This window comes from Pinus tabuliformis, chromosome 8 (assembly GCF_031772625.1).
Source record: "Pinus tabuliformis cultivar Carrire ecotype Pingquan chromosome 8, CPIR1, whole genome shotgun sequence".
NCBI classification, from domain to species: Eukaryota; Viridiplantae; Streptophyta; class Pinopsida; order Pinales; family Pinaceae; genus Pinus; species Pinus tabuliformis.
In genome coordinates this window covers 813775757-813796038 of record NC_142294.1, presented here as the reverse complement: position 1 = coordinate 813796038, position 20282 = coordinate 813775757, and the positions used below count along the sequence as shown (strand labels likewise).

General features: G+C 34.4%; 1 pseudogene; it reads right to left on the bottom strand.

Moving 5' to 3' along the window:
* The window catches only part of LOC149238058 (glutathione S-transferase U9-like), a 40067-nt pseudogene extending 24935 nt beyond the window's left edge, over positions 1–15132 (bottom strand).
* Positions 15133–20282: the final 5150 nt, after the last annotated feature.

The window sequence follows — 20282 nt, the reverse complement described above, 5'->3', positions numbered from 1 at the left end:
TTCATAAATAGAACGAGGGTTATGGACTAAATATAAAAATAGGTTTTATTTATTTACGATATGTCTAGTTTATTTATATTTTTATTTATTTACCATACCTTTTGAGTAAGTATAAAAAGATGTTTTATTTATTTACCATACCTCCACTTTACTTATATTTTTATTTGTTTACACCCTTACATGTATATAAGGTGACTTATGGAGTAAATATAAAAAATGTTTTATTTATTTACCATACCTCTCATTTATTTATATTTTTATTAATTTACCATACCTCTTTTATAAATATGGTATTTGGCCCATAGGATTCACTTAAATAAAACCTATTCTTGAAAATGGGCGAATGGATTCACTTAAATAAAACCTATTCTTGAAAATGGGCGAATGGAAGGTTGTAAGTCCTAATTTCAAGGGCTAAATTTACCTTTTTTACCCTCTCCCTTAAAATAAGGTGGGCTATTTGAGGTGATTTGTAAAAATGTACTATGATACAAAATATTCGCCCACTAAAAATTTAAAACCCCTTAATTTCGCCAAAGGGCGAACATTCGCCCCTAAAATTATCCTTGTCAATGTTATATATATGTAAATTTAAAAACATAAATTTATAATTAAAGCATTTAAAGTAGTCATAATATTTTATATTTTGGTCATTTTCATATGTGTATATAATATAATTATAAATCTATTTTAATCACAGATTTAACAAATATGGAAAATATTTTTTTTTCAATTTTTCTCATCAAAAAATTATTGCTACTACAAAAAAAAAAAATCAACATTTTATATCTTACTAAATTCATAATTAAAATAATTTTTTATTAATTTTTATTTAAATATATTTTAACCAAAAACTCTAATTAAACAACACCGTACGGAATGTCGTTGTCATGGATCTTTAGGCAGAAAATTCACTCCACGCTCCCACGTCTCATCGATGTATTCTAGGATTATGAGCGATTCACATATACTCTCACCATTGTGAATGAGCACATATACTCTGCTATGTTTGTGTACGATATTGGTGACCGATGACTACTATGTTTGTGTGGAAATAGTATTTTCGGCATTTTGCCTCTCTTTGCCTTCATTATGGGGTTTAATTCCCAGGGCATATAGTTGAATTCCTAGTATTTAAAGTATTTTTTCTCGAGGATAGTTGAATACATGAAAGCCCAATGCTTTTAGGTGCCGAGATAGCTTCCTTTTTTCTTTAGAGACCACCAGGTATTCTATTTGAGAGGCCCCTGTGTTGGTTGTGGCCCTTTTAGCAACCATTTCAATCAACTGTTATTTTTCACTAAAAATTTAAATATGTAAAACTAAAAATGTTGTTGGAAACTGCTAAATATTATTGCTTTCTAAAGCCATACCTCCAAGATAACACTACATATGAACCCTAAAATGTAAAATTCTTAATGTTGTATTATTGTACCCAAGCATGGGTTTGAGAGTAGAGGGTGATATTGAAAAGTGGCTAAACAAAGAATCCATGAATGTTCATGATTGAGACAGGGCATTGGTAGTCCCAGCATTGTCCAATTTTACCATCTCAGCTATGAATTTCTTCAATCCCTTACTTTGCACAATTACAACACATTATCTATTTTGATAGATTTTTTCTCGAGGATAGTTGAATACATGAAGGCCCAATGCTTTTAGGTGCTGAGATAGCTTCCTTTTTTCTTCAGAAACCACCAGGTATTCTATTTGAGAGGCCCCTGTGTTGGTTGTGGCCCTTTTAGCAACCATTTCAATCAACTGTTATTTTTCACTAAAAATTTAAATATGTAAAACTGAAAATGTTGCTGGAAACTGCTAAATATTATTGCTTTCTAAAGCCATACCTCCAAGATAACACTACATATGAAACCTGAAATGTAAAATTCTTAATGTTGTATTATTGTACCCAAGCATGGGTTTGAGAGTGCAGGGAGATATTGAAAAGTGGCTAAACAAAGAATCCATGAATGTTCATGATTGAGACAGGGCATTGGCAATCCCAGCATTGTCCAATTTTACCATCTCAGCTATGAATTTCTTCAATCCCTTACTTTGCACAATTACAATACATTATCTATTTTGATAGTTTTCCCAAAAAAACATGGTCTGACAATAAGTAGTTCAGTTGTTTTCATTTATTTCATGCAATTGACCTTGAATTCAGAATTATTTAAGTCTTCAATGTTTTCATCATTGAATACGCTATTGTTGCCTAGTCACATGAATGAGATTGTTCCTTCTTTTAGTGATCACCCAAATCTGTAACTGCAGTAGTGCCATATTTTTGGAGAGGGTTCAGACACTTTAATATCAGACATGATAAATAAGCCAGTGGGATTGTTTATTCAAAGAGTAATAGAGTACAAGGGTTTCTCGGCTTCCCCAACTTGATAGTTTGTATTCTCATGCAATGTCACCTAAGGTTGCTTGACCTTTTTATCTCATTTATAAAAATATAGATTCTTTCCTAGAAGTACAGGTACTTTGCTTATCTTTTTGTTTCTGAGGAAAGGAATCAGCTTCCCTCTTAGTCCAAGGGCTAGAGTGAGCTTGCTGGTACCTATGGTACCAGGCAAGGCCATAGGTATACTCACTTAAGAGTTCACAAGGTTTGAAGCCAGTACAACAATATTCATAGGCACAAGTCCATTACAACAATATTTATCAAGGCATTATAGCTCATCATGTCACTAATGGGGAAGATAATAGCCATTTCGCCCAACCACCCTAGATAACACAATTGACAGCTACTTTGCCTACCTATTACCAATACAATTACTAATAACATATCACAAATTCACAACTTATTATCAATATTTGACCACTTAGAGTTTTTATGCCTACTATTCCCTCTGAAAGCTGCCATAGAAAGTCCTAATGTTCAAGTTGATAGATTGATTTTAACATTTTCGATGTCTTCCGTGCTTTTCTAGGCAAGGATGGAACGAGCCTTAGCAAGTGATCTGGCATTTTGTGAAGAAATAATTGTAACTAACATCAACGTATTGCTAAATCAACCTGAGATGCAGCGTTGCATATGCATTAAGATTTCAGCTAATACACATTTTTGTTTTATGTGGGTGTGATAGTAAACATTTCAAGCTTGCGTTTTGCAATTTTTGTCTGTAGTTTAAGACAAACTCACTATTTACTATTTTTTATTTTGCCAGACATTTCACTGTAGGCATGGGAAGGCATATCTCTTTAATACTGTGATGCTGAATCACACAATTGTGATTAATAAAGGTTGATGATCAAAATGTATATCGTGTTTGAACTTGACATTTTTATAAACTTAAATTATGTCCCCATCAATATGATAGTGCATGTCATTCTTGATCAATGACATCTATTTTTTATTTTATTTTTTCAAATATATAGTTATGTAATGAATGGGATCCATCCAACTTGTATCTTTTACCATTTTACTAATTCATCATCAGAATCAATTATATTAGTACAAACACTTGTGATATGAGTACGTATTCACTATATATTCACTATGAAGAGACCCTTTTTCACTCATATTTAATCCTACCTCTGAAGAATATGGTTTGTAACTACTCCGTTTACAAAGGAGGAACTTGATTTACAACCATAACTTGATAATGGAATTTCTACTGTTATTACTGAGCCGTAGCTGCTACTGCTGAGTTTATTGATGTCACTACTGTTTTCTTTGTTATTTTCTACTATTAGCACACTATCAGGTTCAGATTATATATATTTAAGTTTCAAAGTTTCAGTTTTCCTGCTGTGAGTTTCTTTTAGTTTTGAAAAAAAGTCAGACTTCAAGTTTAGGTTCATGACATTTTATGATGCTCTTGAGGCAAGGATTCAGTGTAGAAAAACGTGTTGATATTGCTAGAATACCCAATACCTCCCTCTCTGGGATTCTCAATACTAATGGTCTTGGACTAAGACATGATAAAGTTTAATATTCCTCAGTATCATGTTTGGCTTTCGAGCTTCTTTAGTTAACGTCACATTCATTTTTTTGTGCAGGAATCATCTTGTAGCCGGTCAGGAGGAGTTCTTCTTACCGCGCAGAGATCCCCAAGTGAATCTAGAAAGAACCAAAGTTGATCCTTTCTACACTTCCTATCAATATATGTCAAATAGATGAACAAATGTGTAACAGGTACCTTTTGCAGATAACCTTACGGTCTGTTAGAAGTCTCAGGAAGACTTTCGAGGGTAGTTTTCATCCCATGCATTTTACCCCTTAGCAAAAATGACGTTCTTCGTATCCTTCTCTGATCCACCATCTAACTTGTTGCATCCTGCAAAGTTGCTTTCTCTTCATAAACTGATCCCAAAAGCCCACTTTTTGAGCTCTTTCTCTCACTAACGCATGTTGCCAATCTACACAGAGCTTTATAAAGCTCTTTGATTGTGCACATGGAGCATTAGTGGCCAAGATAAAGCTCTGTTTACACATAGACAGAGCCTTCGTGAACCATTTCCATGTTTTTCAAGAGATTTTGTGGACCAAAAGGGGGGGGAACATGTCCCAATGGCTAAATTAGGATCTGCAACAGTATCATGCTAACAAATTTGGTGTCTTAAAATTTATTTTTTAAGAAAATGCTTTAGTTTTTCTCTCATAAAAGAAATTCTTGTTGAAAGAAAAGTTGATAAACTGTATATCTCCTTCTGTCAAAATAGGTGTAGGTTGATTTGTTTTGGTTCAATAGTTGTTAGGGAATATTGAGAAAATGAACTTTCAGATGTGTGTTAGTGACCCATTTCCATGTTTTTTAAGTGATTTTGTGGACCAAAAGGGGGGCGAACCTGTCCCAAGGGCTAAATTAGGATATGCAATATTATCATGCCAACAAATTTGGTGTCTTAAAAATTATTTTTTAAGAAAATGCTTTAGTTTTTCTCTCATAAAAGAATTTTTTGTTGGAAGAAAAGCTGATAAACTATATATCTCCTTCTGTCGAAATAGTTGTAGGCTGCTTTGTTTTGGTTCAATAGTTGTTAGGGAATATTGAGAAAAGGAACTTTCAGCTATGCAAAGTGTTGAATGACTTTATATGCACTCATGACTACATGGATATATGAAATAATACATGTGTAGAATAAGACTTGTCTGCATAAGAAATTGAATTTTTTTTACAGCATTGTTCTGCACGGTTTATTGAGTCGAGAGTCTCATCATATTCATATGTCAACAGCCCCTCCAAAGACAAATAAGAAAGTACACTAAAACTTACACTAAAATCAATCAGATACTCTTTTTTAGAGCAAACCAACATTAGATAGATTAGGACCTTGGGATAAGAGAGTGGGTCAACTACCCAAGGTTGCAAATCAAACTAGTGTCGTTAAAGAATGAAAAATCCTTCTGCAATCATATTACCAGGACCACTCCACTCACAACGGAGTGAAATACGAGACAAAATTGGATTGTAATTGAAGATAGCTCGCCTTCTTTTACAACTCCTTTGGGCATTCTGTGTAACGGGGGTCCCTTCGAGGATTTCAGAACTGAGTCGGGGACTCGGGTGTCCTGCCCACACAGCGTGCTGTCTACGACTATGTCCCCCCTGGTAATGTCTGTGATTTGAGGTATCTCTAGTGGCCAATACTTCTAGGTACTTACCTAAGGTGACTGGGATGGGCTGTCTTGGTACCTTAAACGGATGGACCTACTTTGTCTTCATTTTTTGGGAGGGTGCTCGTCTTCACAAGAGTACTTGGCCGCTCAATCTGAGGTTCGGGCGAAGCTCAAAAGTAACCGTAACCATACATTTGGCCTTCCTTCTCTGTTACTCATTGAGAGACTAGGTTTCATCTCCAGTAATTGGTGTTTATCGGACAAGGTAATTTCACTTTGTTTGTTGATTGTCATCCTTAGTGTATTTTTTCTTTTTAAGTACCTGAGTGCTATCGTTTTTGAGACTTAAAGAATATCACCTTAAAATTTATCTGATAAAATATACCAGTCATTCTGACTACATTTGGCCCTCACCGTCAATCCAGATGGTTGTAAGGACTTCCTCCACTCACTGTGGAGAATCTGGCAAGATCCACTGACTCAGATTCTTCATCTTCGAGGAATGAGTCTCCTAAATTGCACACGGTGTCTATGTGGACAACCGACAATTTTTTTATTTGATTCAGCAACGACTAATATGAAATCCCCTATTCTTCCTGCAGAAGAATTCCATTCCTAATTTCACTTGCAAGGCTACAAGAGATTTCTGCTTGAAATCTTCTCAGAATTGATGGAAGCAATAGATGTTACTATTGAAAAACAGATGAGTCCAAATTAATATCACATGGATCTTTTGATGCACTAGTACTTCTACCTAAGCTAACCTTAACTGAAAACACCTACAAGGTCATGTCATCTTTAATAGTGTTGTGAATGACAATTTACTCTCAAATCTTTTGTCCTTATTATTGTTTCACCATCGAAAGTTAGCCTTGCTAGATTAGTTCCCTCATTCACATCACATTATTCTTTACATGGCTTTTGTGCTGTGGTGATTTGACGAATTACAGGTACTACTATCACAGAAATAGAATCCCTCTATTAATATTATGGAGCCAGCATTGACTACAAATTCCATTCCTCTGCTGCTGAATGGTTCCATTGATATTCAACCACTGCTCTAGATAATCGATATTGGTTCTGTTACATCATTAAAAAAAACATCCTCACACTTTTGCATTACTCTATCTCATGGAACACATCAACACAAGACTTTGCCACCATCAACATATAGCCAACAAGTTGCATCTGAAGATATTCAAATTGGCTCAATAATTCTGCTTAAAAAAGCAGCTTGCACGGTGCTTCAAAACTCCTCATAAGGCCCAACATTTGAATTTACCCTTTTCTATTTTTTGTCTTCTATATGCTTCCTGCATTACACAAAAAAAAAACTTCATTAATTCATTTCTCCTTTGTTTAAATAAGGTCCATCCAAGTGGTTGAGCTTGAAGTTGTGATGCACTTAGCAGCATTGACGAAGGACTCATCAACACTGCTACATGCAAATGCAGGTACATCCCAAGTTAGATCTTCATCAACAGAAGATACCTTACCCTTTTTAGTTACTCCACCAATTACGACAACAACTATAACAATTCCATTCACGGCACTCAGTCCTGTTCGAAAATATTGGTCAATCTAAGGTAGAGCATCTGCAAAAACATCATTGAAGACTTACAACAATGTGCGAGGGTCAGGAAAAGTTTTTGGGTTTGACCTTATCAATCGTGATAAGGAAGAGATCCACCTTTCTGCATTTTCTGAATTGGCTGAATCTCTTTACACTCTAATTCAGGTTGGGCAACTATACATTGTTTCAAATGGCACAATTAAAGAAGCAAATCCAAACTACATCCACCTAGAGAACAAATGGGAGATTTACTTGTTTGTTGCTTCCACTATCAATCCATGTCCCATAGATGATCCAACATTTCCTTACCAGAGCTTTCACTTCAAGACTATTGCCGAAATAAAAAGTGCAAGTCCAAATACGAATGTGGATGTCATTGGTGTTGTTACTTCCACCTCACCTGCATCAACAATTCGACGAAAATACAGAAGTGAAACATTAAGGAGAACACTCATATTAAAAGACAAGTCGGGTTTTAGCATTGATGTAACATTATGGGGAGGCCATTGTGACTCTATAGGACAAAACCTTGTTGAATTCTACTCTTTCGACAACCCACCAATCCTTGCAATCAAAGGAGGTCATGTATCTGAATTTAATGGCACCACAATAGGGACAATATCAACAAGCACTCTCATCATAAATCCACAAGTTGAAGAAACTCATCAACTACATGCATGGTTCTGTGAAACAGGTTATAGCTCTTCTTCTCCATCTTTGAGTAGAAACTATGGTGTTGCTTCGAAACGTGCCCTACCACGAAAGACGTTTCATGAAATTGCTGGCATGCAAACCTCCGATAAAGAAATATGGGTTTCAGTTCGTGCAACAATAACTGCTCTTCACATGGACGACTTCTACTTTCTAGCATTTCCATTAGATTTCAATGGAAAACAATGCATGAAGAAGGTTGTAGAGCATTCTAACAATCTTTGGCATTGTACAAAATGTAACGGCGACTTCCCAGAATGTGACTATCGTTACAAACTTAAAATTGAGCTACATGACCACACCGGGCACCTGCAGAATGTCACAACTTTCAATGATGTAAGAAACGAGCTCATGGGCATCACGACAAAAGACTTGTTCCTTCTTTCTATCGAACCAACTGATCTGCAGGAAATTTGTGGCCAAATTTCGGGATGTCTCTTCCTGCTAACACTTTCCATTAAAGCAGATTACTTCAATGGTGTTCAATGATTGCAACCAATACTGATAAATTCAGAAGAAATTCAATATTCCTCTACATGCAAAGAAACCCTCAATGACATTCAAGCAATGTCCACTTCAAAATGACCTGTTGTTCGCCGCCTTTGAAATTTTTTTTGGGTCTCTTCAAACACTATTGTTTTTACATAAACAAACATTTTTGCACAACTCATTGTTTCATATTGTTTTAAACTACACCCATGTTATTTTGATGCACACTATTGCTGCAAATACTCTCTTCTAGTTATTCCAAAATACGTATGTTTACCACTTTTAATTTTACATAATATAGATATCAACATTTGTAAAGACTTACTACATAATTTTCCCGTTCGTTGTTTACATGTCTATACATTGATCTCTTGCTTGCTAATCTATTCATGCTATCGTTCAAACTTGTAAAAAAAAAAAAAAAAAGAAGGAAGCAAAATCTTGGTTATCTTGCTCCTCTCCTCTCAATAAGAGATGCCAGAATAACATATGATTTTATAGTACTCCTAATTGCATGTTTTTCCTTCTACCTAATCTACCTATATTCACTGATGTTCAAATAAAAAAAAATATTTCTAAAACTTGTAATACATTCTCCAAACATGCAATACTTGTTTATGGAAACTAACACTAATTGTTTGTACTTGTTTAGATATGGCAAAAAACAATCAAAATGTGGACAAACACGAGCGGTGACATCTTCTTTATGCACAGCAAAAGGATACAATAAATGCACGGTGGCAACTACTTTATAAAAACCGCAAAAACCCTACTACTCCCTCTACATCCCTTCCCACCTCAAATTCTCTCCCAACTATACAAACCAACCCATCTCACCTTCATCAAATCCAATATAACCCTCCCCTTAATGAAGAACACCGTCGCTTTCGAGAAAGGATTGATGAACTTTCTAGCATGCATGTTTGCACAATATGTAAAGAAGCATACCCAGGAATGAAAACAAAGCTTTTACATGGTAGGCTTTCTTGTTTTCGCTGTGCATCATCTAAATCCACCAATCGTTTTTCTGAACTAAACAACATGAACCCTGGTGAATAACCCTATGTCCTTCAACAGTTAACAAAAGTTGAAGAAATGCTCATTGCATGTGTAAACCCCATTCTACAAGTCACTCATGCTCGTGGTGGTCAATATAAATATAGTGGCCATACAATTAGTTTCCCTCAAGACATCACCACTATTGCCAAATACTTACCCCGAATGATTTCTGACTTAGACATCCTCATTGTGAAAAGGCAAAATCCATCTGAAAAGGCTTATGAATTCTTTGTTTGCAAATCATGTGTCCTTGCATCCCTTGAATACAAAACAAAAAATACCCTTACTATTTTGATGTTCAATTCAATTCATCTGCTATTTCTGCAGTACCAGATCACCCTACCGATATTTCTTCTCTTCTCCATAATGTAACCACCCCCTCTTTTGAACCCCATCAAACCAATATTGATTCTACTTATGATACTGATGTCATGCTACCTCCATTAGAAATCCAACCCTCTTCTTTCGTTCCAATACTCCCAAATTCAAGTACTGATCTTGAGCACATTTGTAATTATTTGCACTTGACCCATTCAAATTCAACAAGCTCTATTGATTGGCCTCCAATATCTTTAACAACTATGAATGAATACAACACCATAGGCCTCTTTTCCATGGCATTCCCCACACTCTTCCCTACAGGCATTGCCATGATCATGCAACCAAGACTTACAAAAGTTGAGATGCATGAATATGCTTTACACTTGCTGCACTACCATGATAACCGATTTGGCCAACACCCAAGATTCCACTACTATCTTTATAACATTCTAATGTGTGATCGTAGCCAAACTACTGCTAGCGTTTTTGTGAAAAAGTACATCGAGAACAACTTGCCAACAACGGTTTTAGACATACGACAGTGTCTTCGTGACTCTCCAGATTCAAGATTGCTAGAGCAAATAATGCGGTTCGGTTCAGCCCTACGGGGAACACGATCTTTCTAGAACAGATGACGATCTGAGCTGACTGACATGATCACGCAAATAGGAAGTCCGACATTCTTTTCCACTCTCAGTGCAGCTGATACTAAATGGCATGACTTGCACATGATCATGCCTGTCAATGTTCCTTCCAATTCAGTCAACCACTTCCAATGGAAAATCCAAAACATAATTAAGAACCCACATCTAACAGCCCAATATATGCATTGCAGATTTACAGTTTTTCTCGAAGAAATCCTGCAAAAAGGCCTCCATGTAGTAGACTATTGGTGCAGGTATTTTTTAATATCCATTTCCTTCTACATTAATTTTCTACATTGCATATATATGTTTTAACGAGATTTTACCTTCATATTATATTCAGATATGAATGGAAACATAGAGGATCCGCACACATTCATGGCTTCCTCTGGCTGCAAAATGCACCAAACATGGACACAATTGACTGGAACAATGCATTAGAAATTGCTAATGCATAGAAATATTTCGACCACTACGTAACTGCCTGGAATCCATGTCAAGCAGAACACTGAAATATTCCGCTTCACCAATCAACAATTCATAACCCATGTCTTCTTGACACAGCATCAATATTCACATCCAATCAATTTGGAGACTATACAGAGCTTGTCAATTGCATTCAACATCATACAAAGTGTCATGAGTCTTCTTGTCTTCGCAAGAAAGACAATGTACTTAGCTGCCGGTACGGAGTACCGTGGGAGTTGAAGTCCACATCTTCATTTTTCATTGATGATAAAGGTCATAAAACCTATGTCCCTGCATACAATGATGAAAGATTGAATATTCACAATGTCGATCTACACTCTATTTGGAGAGCAAATGTTGATTGCCAACCGGTCCTTTCTCACCATGCTGTGTTAAAGTATATTTCAAAAATGCAGCAAAATCAGAACCAAGATCTGAGAGCTACTGTCAAATGCTATCATGGCTATCACAAAGTGCCATTCTAGAAGCACCTACTGTTGCTATTATCAGAAAATGCCTTACAGAAACCATTGCAGATAGAGACATTGGAGCACAAGAAATATGCCATATGTTACAAAAGCTGCCTCTTTCTCTCAGCAGCCGTACATTTCGGTCTTTGAATGTCAACAAGACTGTTTTTAGACGCGTTTCACAAGATACTGAGAACCCTGGTTTGACACCAAACTTTATCCTTGCATACATGAACAAGCCCGTCTCATTGGAATCACTGCCCCTCCTTGAAGCTTCACACTCATGGTCATATTCTTCCCAACGAAAAAGAAACCAATGGAAACACATATTCCCACCAATGATTGTACATGTATTGCCCCGTTACAATGTCATTCCTTCCCATGATGATCCTTCTTATGCCACTTTTTGCTGGAGTGAATTACTATTGTATTTCCCCTTCCGAACATTCCCCAATGATATTAGTTCAACTGATGCAGAAATTATTTCACATTGGGAACAGAAAAAGGGTACATATCCACCATGGCATGTCCATCGAGAAATTGAAAACCCACAAACCCCACATACTGAAGATCAAACTACCCCCGACATCCCTCCTGATTCCATGCAGATGAATGAATGGCAATTCCTCTCTCAGCTGCACCCAGGTTACAATATTGCAATTGAGGACCTTGACATGATTGGCTACCGCGACTTCGATGCCAACCACAATTGGTCACATAATACTATCCCTCCCCACTTGCAAGAAACTACCATAAATTTCGTTGAATTCAACCACTCAACGATTCAAAACCAACATAATTATTTTTCCAACCTCCCCCAAGATCACGCATTATCTCCTGCCCAAAACATAGCCTTCACGACTATTTTTTCACACTTTAAAACCCCTTCGACAAAACCCCCATGCAAAATCATCATACAAGGAATAGTTGGGCCAGGAAAATCCAATTTGATTAAATGTCTGCACCATGCATTTGTGGAAAACTCACCAGCAAACAAAAACCCTTTGTTGTTACTTGCACCAACAGGAGTTGCAGCTTTCAACGTAAATGCCCTCACAATTCATTCCGCCCTTCGTATCCCTATCCAAACAATGCATCCTCTTGAAGGCCAACCACTCCTACAACTACAAGAGCAACTCCGTCATGTAGAGTACATTCTCATTGATGAAATGAGCTTCATTGCTCCAAAAATGCTTACTCGCATTGACGATCGTCTAAGAGAGGCATTCCCTCTTCACCGAAATGCACCATTTGGTAATTGCTCAATTATCCTTGTCGGAGATTTAGGCCAGCTACCACCTGTAAAAGACATTCCTTTATACACTGGGACATCGTGTGGCACTGCAGTTTGGCACAACTTCGACATATTCATAACACTTTCAACCGTTTTTTGTCAATAAGGAGCTAGCTCGTCCCAGGTTGCTTTCCAAAAAATACTCACAAATCTCATAAATGGAATATCTACACTTGAAGATTGGCAACACCTAATGTCAAGAACAAGTTCGTCTCTTACACATGAAGAGCAACACACATTTGAAGAATCCATGCACCTATATGCAATAAACAACTCAGTTGTTTTGCATAATAACAAAATGCTTAAAAAGTTGAACATCCCAGTAGCGCTTTGCTATGCAGAACAACAAAGGTAGAAAACTCCTACTACAACAGGAGATGAGCATTTTCCTGCAAAAGTGCTCTTATGAAATGAACAAAAATTTATGCTCACCAGCAACTTATGGGTACATGTAAGCCTTGTCAATGGCGCACTTGGGAAGGTCATCTCAATCTTTTATTCTACTGGTTCAAAGCCCCCAGAATTACCATCCTTCATGGTTGTCGACTTTATACAATACAAAGGAACACCATGGGACATTTCACACCCAACATATGTACCCATTTCTCCCATCACAAGGGGTGCACGCCGTCAGATACCACTTCAATTGGCATGGGCTTTAATGATACACAAGTCACAAGGAATGACATTAGACAAAGCAACAATAGACATCGGCACCAAAGAACGACAAGGGCTAATGTTCACTGCAATTTCAAGAGTGCGGTCATTGGAAGACATTCAAATCAATCCAGCATTCCCATTCTCATGCATTGCACAAATGCATGAGAATCCATATCTTAAGCGTAGACAACAAGAGGAATCATTGCTTTATCTAGGCAGGAGAATATACTATAGCCAATCATACAACCTGTTTTCCAAAATTACCCACATGGTAAACACCACTTGCTGCAATAACCAAGTTTCACATACATTTGCTTTCTATTAAATTTAACCTCATACGATTTTATATTAGTTTGAAATCATTTATTTTATTTCAAATATTCAAACAAAATATTTCCCGCCAAGAACAGCAAGGTCTAGCATTCACTGCAATTTAGAATTTTTTTTAAAAATTTATTTATTTTACTTCAGCGCTTTAAAAAACATGCTTTCGTCAAACACATCCATTGTCACTCACAATGTTTTCTTTTTGGATGGAAACAGGTATGAATACAGGTTATTTATGATTGTTGTATGAGTATTGCTAAGAAATTTAGCATCTTGCCCCAACAAACATTGCCTCTTTACCGTTTGTGTCCAACCATTGAATTGTTAAAGAAGGTAAAAGAAATACTCATGATAATAATTCACATCCATGAAAGTGACACACACAAGTAAATGCAGCGTCAATTGCAGGAACAACTCTGTTGCCCATGCCATGCCCCATCATGCATATATGATTAGCTGCTCATTGTCAATTACATCTATATGTAATAGAATGCTCTTATTGTACATATGTTTAGAAGCCAAAGAATACATTCATTGTATATATGTTTAGTTATTACCTACCAAACATGTCTCTATGTGTAGACCATATGTAAAATTTCAAAAAATACATTGCAAAGCATGTAACTATCTCCTGTATAATTGCTTGTGATAAACACACAATACCAAGTAAAATATTTAGAAGTATTCAATTGTAATAAGTATAGTATGTTCCACCAGGCATGATGCATAGTTATGGAGTGCCATAAGTGTTTCTGTACCTACAATTTTAATAAAAACTCAGTTTACATAGATTTGGCCTTTTGATTGTGGTTTCTATTATTCATGGAATGCCAGATGTTATGCTACTCACGTTAAGTTATCTTTGTTTTTGTTTTCAAATATGTTATATAGGAATATGTATACCTTACATGGGCTTCTGCGATGACATTTACAGAGTGGTTAGTTGTTTGTTTTTAAATTAGAATACATTTACATGAAATTTTCAAATTCTCTTCTTTTTTGCTTCAGTCATGTTAGCATTTTTAAATACATGTGAATGAATAGAAAGTCTTGTGGTTTTCTTTAAGTATTTCTGCTTTGACATGCTGCTTTGTTCTCTTTTTCACTTCCAGTATAAAGAACTTACATTCCTAGTCTGTTCTGTCTCCTATATATTTTACTCTATTTCAGATTTAATAAACTGTACAATATCAATAACAGTTGAGAAGGTGGCCCGACCTTTTATAAAAATTCAACAATTCCAACTTCATAAATCTATCGGCCTCTCTTTGTACCTTTTGGGACAATTGCTAGTTTAACCAAAAACTCTAATTAAACAACACTATACGGAATGTCGTTGTCATGGATCTTTAGGCAGCAAATTCACTCCACGCTCCCACGTCTCATCGATGTATTCCAGGATTATGAGCGATCACATATACTCTCACCGTTGTGAATGAGCATTGGGATTTCTTGTGAACGGGGTTGGGGTGCAGAAGAAGTTGGGATTTGTTGTCAAAATCTTTTTCAACTTACTGGTGGGGTAAGTTTTTTGGATTCAGAGTTATAGAATATTTTTAATAGTAGCGATCTTAAAAGGTTTAGATATATATCAAAAGTAATTATAATTTTTTTTAGATTTAATTTAAAAAGTGTTTTAAAATTGAATTTAAATAAAATATTTAGATAGTGAAATGAATTACGGTTTTTGGATATGTGTTATTGATAAACCATGATATTAGTCCCATGGTATTATAGCAAAGTCTTTTTCAAGTCAATAATATCTCTAGTAAAGTGAGGTGAATCCATGGTTAAGAATCTTATTATATTGTAAGTTTATTGTAAGTATTGAATTTTTATGTGCATATTAATTAAATTCAAATATAGTTATAATATCATTATTAGTCTCTTCAAATGTTGGACTTTAACATTCTATTTTCCCATTGACCATTATTAGTCTGTTGACCAATGCAACTTATAATGTTTAAATTTGAAAAATAAATATCATTTTTTCAATATCATTAAAAACTATTTTTTAAACATTTGATTTGGACTTAATTTGAAGGTTTTATTGTAACCTTTGGATAATATAATGCCATGTGAATAACTGCATCACATATTTTATGCCATAATTTAGGGATATTCATGTATTATTTTTAGATATTTGTGGAGTGATTTTTTAATCTAAAATAAAAATTTTGAAGTCATACAAATAACATACTTACCATAAATTAGTTCCCACCATAATTTAAGTCTTTGCATAAAAAAAATAGATAAAAAGAATATATAAATAAATTTACTTAATGCTATGATTCATAAAAACAAATATTTCATTGATCATATTCATATTATTAATTAACATGCTTTAAAATTGTTTTCAATTTTTTTTTACTGAAAATATTACCCATTATTATTTACTTTTTATTTAACTTTAGAATACCTCTTGGCACACTACATTATATTTCTCACTAATATTTTATATTTTAAAATTGTGATAATGAGAAAATTCAATTATATGATGATGATGATGATGGTTGTTAACGTCCACTGAGACCAAATAATGATCTATCGGACCTAAAAATACAAATTATTTATTTTGATTTAAGATTTTATTCCGATGCTCAAAAAGCTTGGAGAGAAGCCTCCCGAGTTCACTATAATTTTGGCATTGTAAAAGGCTAGAAAGGTCAATATTGTAACAAAGGTTGTGAAATTGAGATCTAATGTGGTTGTATGCAGGGCACTCTAAGAGGAAGTGGTTTTCATCCTCGATGCTCTTATTCTCACAAATATGGCAGATCCTTTCCATCCATGGCGTTTTAGGAACTACCCAGCGGCCAGTCTCACTATGGAGCTCATGAGAATTCCTTCTAATCTTTGCTATATTAATTTTCTTTTTTGAGCTAGTTAGAATAGAGAGATACTTTTGATCTTCAAGGGTGGGGTTGATCTTTAAGTTATATATATATATATATATATATATATATATATATATATATATATATATATATATAGAGAGAGAGAGAGAGAGAGAGAGAGAGAGAGAGAGAGAGAGAGAGAGATTGTTATGATTCATACATCCAATAGTAAAATGTGAAATACAGACAAATTTAAAATAGTATTATTTGATGAATTAATTACATATTCTTTACCTTATATATCATTTATTTTAAGTGTGGATTAAGTGTTTTATATTAAGTATGGGTTAAGTGTTTTATTTAAATTATTTGATTGTAGTTTAATTTTATTTTTATTTTTTTATGATTTTTTTATTATTATTATTTTTTCTTTTTTCTTTTCTCTGGTATATTTTTTGGTCAATTTTGCTCGAAATTGATAGGGATTTGTTAAAATCTTAAGTTTGAGATGTGTAGTCCTACCAATATTAGTATTGTAATGATTTTTTATGCTAAATTCATTTATGCATTAAAAAATGCATTATAACTAACAAATTATCACAATCTCACCCAAAATTGTATCACGACATGACAAAAAAAGAAAAACATAGAAAAGGTAGACAGTGCCATTTATTTTGGTTTTTGTCATAGATTTAGGTATTCAAAGGCAATAAATTGTATTATTAGAAACTATGAGTATTCCATTTTCACTACATTTGAATTTGTTGAAGGATTTAAATAGTTAGCTTTAGATGAGCCAAACCTTTCATCGAATATCCAACTTTAAAAGTTAGTAAGTCCAAAATTCCTGTAGTTCTCTTTATATTTATGGTTTTAGGTTTATTAGAATGGCTCCAGGAAAAAAAGTGTTTATGTGTCCATTGTTATTATCATTACTTCTAAATATTTGCTTTTAAAGGAAATCTAAGTGGAATTTTTCTATACATGCATTAACATAGAATTTTAAAGAGTTTAAATAAAGTTAGTGAGGGTTTTCAAGCTTTGTCTCTTCATACTTGTTGTCAGTGAAACAAAAATTTTGTTCCAAATACTTTTAAGAGCATGATTCATTACTTGAATTTTACTGAGCTAATACTTAAAAACTTCATATGTATGGATAATTTCTAAGTTATTTTATATGTAACCCTAGAAGCTATTAGAAGTGTTTAGATTATTGGTATACAGAGTGTTTATCTATGAGATCAATGTCATTGAAAGGATTAATAATTAGGCTCAATAGAAGAAAATGGATTTTTTAAAACAATATTTTCATTACCCTAACTTAGTTCCAATTTTTTTTCTAGTGGAGGTATCTTTCCTAAAACAAGTCCCTAGGAAAGTGGTTTCAATGTTTCCCTCAATTTTGGGGTATGAAAATGACCCATAAATGAATGAAGCTATTCTAGCCGTGATGAGTGATATTTTACCTACTCTTATTTCTCGTTCAATTAATTTTATTTTTTCTTGATTCTTATCTAAAGCTATACATTTTCAATTAATAACCTTCAAGGGAGTAAAAAAGTTCCACTATCAATCTTACTAAGGACATTTGATTCTATATTTTCAAGTTGATTTCTATGAGCATAATACTTAATCTGCAAGGGGAAGAATGAGAAATGAGAATTTGTGTCTATGATATAATGAATTCCAATCCTATATCCTAGTAAATAAGATATTTTAAATATGTTAATTTTTTCATGTTCAATCTTTATACCTTGTTAATGAATCAAGACATGCCTAGAACTCCTAAATAATTATGTCAAATCCTTTGGTTGAGCCCAACTAATCAAACTATTGATTGGTTTATTTTTAAAGAGAATATTATCATTATAATTTATCGATATGAAGTTGAGATTTACCTTTTATCCATATATACAACATCTTGTCTTTTAACATTGGAATATAATAGACAACTATTAGCTTATGATCAAGTGAATTTCTCTTTAAGTGTAGAAAGGTATCTTATATCTTAATGACTAAAAAATTTTCAATAATCATCCTCTTATATCTACCTGGTCAAATCACCTTGTGATTCAAGCCTTTAAAATGCATAAATTTGGTAAGAGTATAAGATCCTCATGTATAAGAAACCGTAAAACTAGCTTTTTAGTTACTAGATTTTAGGCTTTAGTTAGATTATTAGTTTCTATAACTAAGGAGAGTAATCTCTTGAGAAATTTTAGAGGTTTCCTTCCTAAAGAGAATTCTAGATCCCCCCTTCTCCAAGAGAAGTATAGATCCTTCCTTCTCCAGTAACAAATATGGACGCAAGTAATTTGCTCGATATGTGTAAGAGGGTAGAGAAACACCCAATATAGTTGTGGCGAGGATTGTTTATGGAATTATGTTTATAGATATTGGTTATATAAAATATTATGTGCATTGTGTTGATTGGAATAAGATAGAGATGACAGGGTTTGAAGTGAAATTCCCCACCATCAAATCGTCTAAGAGTAAGAGAATCCTATCTGCCATTAAAGGTTCATTTGTGTATGTGTTTCCATTGATTGATCTACCAATATGCATGTGAGGGATGATCATATTACAAAATTTAGTTAGGCTTCCCATGGATATCTCATATATGATTGAAGCTACGACATGGAAACATAGTGTCTATGTCGTGTTGGTTGAAATTATTGGGTGTAAAGGTTTGAATAAGTAACTAGAGAAGAGACAACGTGCATAAATTCGGCGGAGCAGAGAAAACATTGGATTGGTTATCAAATAATGTGAGAAAAGTTGAAGGACTGTGCATAGAAGCTTTTTGAACAAACAATGTTGCATGGAGATCTCTGTGTGTGTGTATTTGTTGACAGAGATTTGACTTTGAACCAAACGCTTATTTTTCGTGTTCAATGATCGAAGAGTGTTTGAAGTGTAAACTTGAGGGACGCGAGGTTTTTTTAGTCGCAACGTTAGCATTAGAAGTAGTCATTTCATTGAGCACTACGTCAAGAATTGAATTGTGTCGAGGCGTTGAACATTTTTTTCAAGTTCATAATTACTGAATGTGACCTAACCAAAAGGGATAGGTTAAAAAAACTCAACATGTGGAGAAAAATCAATGTTTGTCGCTACAGAGTAGAGATTTTATGTTTGAATCAATTTCAATGTGATAAAAGTAGTAATAGAAAAGAAACATAAAATACATTGTAATAGAGCCCTTACAGACTAGTAAAGTGATGATATTGAAGATACCAACAAAATTTCTTAGAAGAATAAGTATGACGTCTAGAAGCCTATAGCATAGGAAACTCAAAAGGTTCTAGCGAAGAGAACCTAGAGAATACTAAGAGACCATGATTGGTGAGGTATTTTGTAACAGGAGAGAAGACTTTTTACCGTAGAGGCTACATGAAACTCGATGTGGGCATGAAGGAGCTCACAGGAAGAGAAGTGAAGGTGGATATGGATAATCATGTAAAGAATGTAGAAGAAGGAAGCCACAGTAAGATGAGAGATTAAGAAGTGAACAAAGAGATTGTTGAGTTAAAGGAACGACATAGAGTGATATAGAAGTTTCTATAGAAGAAAATTGTAGAAGATTTGAGATAAGGAATTAGAATAAGGAAGAAGGAGAGGTGGCCTATTTTACAATTCTATACAAGAAAGTTGTTACACAAAATGAATGGTTTTATCGAGAGAAAGAGAAATCTCAAAAGAACCATTAAAAAAGAGGAAGTAATTCACTTTTGTGAACTAGAACAAGGACCAATGATTGGAGAAGTTGATGATGAGGATATGACACCAAAAACATCAGATGAGAGAAAATAGACTCTTGATTTTAAAATTGTTAAATTGTGTGTGATAGTTATGAAGAT